Genomic DNA, 2,748 nt, shown 5'->3' with positions numbered 1-2,748 from the left:
TAGACCAGCGGTTCAGGGGAATATCCGCAAATGCGCATTACCTTTGTGTAATGAATTCAACTGACTGGTTGGAAGCATGTGGGGCGACGGTGAAGTAATTAACTCTTGAAAAGGTCCAAACCTCTGTTTACACGTTCAAGAAGTTTTCCTACATGGCCGACGAGTGCACCGACATTAATAGACGCAAAATCTTGAGTAACTGCATACGCTATCTTGATGTCAATGGCCAACCGACGGACGCGTTCCTCGATGTCGAAGTTATCTCTGACGAATCGGCTTCATCTGTGACCACGCATATTCTGCACGAGTTGAGCACGTCTGGACTCGACGCAACCAAGATGGCTTCTTGTTCATATAATGGGTCTGCGAACTTCTCTGGAAGGCACGGATGGGTGCAGGATTGACTTAAGCAAAAATGCAACCCTAATTTCTTTTACACTCACTGCAGAGGTCACTTACTGCAGATTGCCTTAGTGCGTGCTGCAGAATCGTCGAAGGAAATCAAAAGGACTCTTATTGTAGTCTCCTCACTCTAATATTTCTTCAGTAAGAGTCCTAAATGCTTGAGTGTTCTTGAAAACATCGAAGATGCTGTCGAGTTGAAACTGAAACTCGTGCAGCCAGGCAAAACTCGGTGGCTCTCTCATGAGCGATCGGTGGCTGTGAGACTGAAAGTATTTGAGCCGCTGATACTCGCTTTGGAAAGCATTTACCAAGAGGGTGCTGACATGAGCAGTGAAGATAGTGGACTATTGTTACAGCTACGTTCAGAAAAAAAACACGATCGCTATGTTACACTTGTCGATCGTTTCCTGGGGCCATTGGCGTCTCTAAACAATGCCATCCTGGCAACTACAGCGCTAGCGGTAGATCTTCGCCCAGTGATTGAAGAAACCACGGAGGCTATTGCTGCGATTTCTGTGTAATCAGCGCTCAAAGAAGTAAGAACGTCAGTAGAGAAGCTCCTTGAAAATGGTACTTTTGTGGAGGTATTAACAGACGAGAACACGATCAGCCTCACGCGTGTAAACAAGTACAAAGCCCACCCTGCGATGTTTCTACCTGTACCTATCGCAAACGCAAGAAACAGTAAACTGGAGGGAAGTCATCCCAGCAATTGGCATGCCGTATTACGAAGAACACGCGAGGAATTTAGATGCGGAGTGGAACATCTTCCTACGCCTGAAGGAGGATTTAACACCCACAGCATTTGTATCTTCTGCTCTCGTTGTTCCCCACTTCGTCGCTGTTTCTCAAGTTGCAAGATGTTGTCGGTCATCTTTTGTTGATACCGATCATCACAGCCACCGTCGAACGCTTCTTTTCGTCCCTGAACCTGGTTTTGTCGTCAGAAAGAAGCCGCCTCCTCCCTAGCCACGTAACTGAGCTGCTGAGAATCACTATTGAAGACCCGGTACTGCCAGATGTCCGAGATGCCACTGACAATGCCGTACGCGTTTTTCAATATTTTATTGCAAACGTGGTGGGGTGTTACAGTATGAAACCCAGGCGGATGTAACTGTTCGGAATGTGGTTGAGAATGCCTACATATATTTGTGGCGGTGTAGTTTATTGGTACGAAGGACATTGATGCTCACTTCTTGGTTCATAATTTTTTATTAGTTTAGCTATGCAGTGAATGGTCAGGATGTGCAAAGTGCCTGTGCTTGTATACATATTCAACCAAATGTGTGTAGCAGCCGAACATTCATATCTTGATATGTCAATGCCAGGCATATCGTCGTGGCCGATATCGAAGCTTCCATATACACCTTCCGCGTGCAGCTTAGATTCGATTTCGTGGTGTGCGTGCTTAATTGAGAGTTGATATGTTATCCTTGGTGCACCAGAGCGCGTGTTTTATAGCATTTTCCACGTCTGCGTTCCGCGAGTGGGGTTGAGCAGCTGGATTTTGGAGGTTTCATTGCAAGTACTCGGAACTGCCGCGTAGTTTCTCGACACGTTTAAGTAGTCGTTGTTCTTTAATTTTGTCTGTTCAGAAATCAGAATTTTTGTACAGTGAAGTAACTGTTCGCAATCTTTGTCACGAGTGTTGGAGTCCAGGACAAAAATAAAGAATAAAGATTACTACCGCTCCTAGCTCCTCTATTCTCAAAGCCCCCCCCCCCCCCCCTTTCAAATTTAGACCCCCCCCCCCCTAATTTCTATTCCTGGGGAAACCCCTGGTTCTTAGTAGGCACGCTGGTCTTCTTCAGACCATCCAACACGCGGCTTACCCATTTCACAGTCAGAGAAGAACTTAGGAAAGGAGCTTACGTAGAGCATGACGTCAGGCACTGAGGCTGGACGCCACTATTCTTAATACGCGGGATGGCGTACGCGTGTATGGTGCGAACGTAGACATGGCCGCCGCGGGTCAAAGTGTGGTATCTGTTCTTATCAGCTTAATATCTGATACGAGTTGTATTTGCACCCCATATTTAAACTTATTTTTGCTAGTTGGCGGAGTGCTTGAAGCGTGCTTCATCTCTGCCGCGGGTCGGCCCGGTATTGCACTATCGTTTGGAGTATTGGTCCACGGACATCGATCCGCTGGAAACTAGCCATGTACAGCTTCATTGTAAAAGGTCGCAGTTGATAGCGATAACAAAGTATTAGACAACTACACAAAGTAAGCCTTGTAGTTTTATCGGCCACATAAATTGCACGAAACGTTTGCTTACTAATTAAACTAATTAGCATGGGGTACAAGGCAAACTATAACACGATGATCGCAAACACTCGCTG

General features: G+C 46.2%; 1 non-coding gene across 1 annotated transcript; it reads left to right on the top strand.

Moving 5' to 3' along the window:
• Nucleotides 1–2,363: 2,363 nt before the first annotated feature.
• Nucleotides 2,364–2,545, top strand: LOC119457180 (U2 spliceosomal RNA). The gene has a single exon (XR_005193180.1). It is a non-coding gene; the product is annotated as a U2 spliceosomal RNA (small nuclear RNA).
• The last annotated feature ends 203 nt before the right edge of the window (nucleotides 2,546–2,748 follow it).

The sequence above is a fragment of the Dermacentor silvarum genome, chromosome 6, assembly GCF_013339745.2.
Source record: "Dermacentor silvarum isolate Dsil-2018 chromosome 6, BIME_Dsil_1.4, whole genome shotgun sequence".
In the NCBI taxonomy this organism is placed as follows: Eukaryota; Metazoa; Arthropoda; class Arachnida; order Ixodida; family Ixodidae; genus Dermacentor; species Dermacentor silvarum.
Note: the sequence above shows the minus strand (reverse complement) of the source record. Positions and strands in the feature narration are given on the sequence as shown.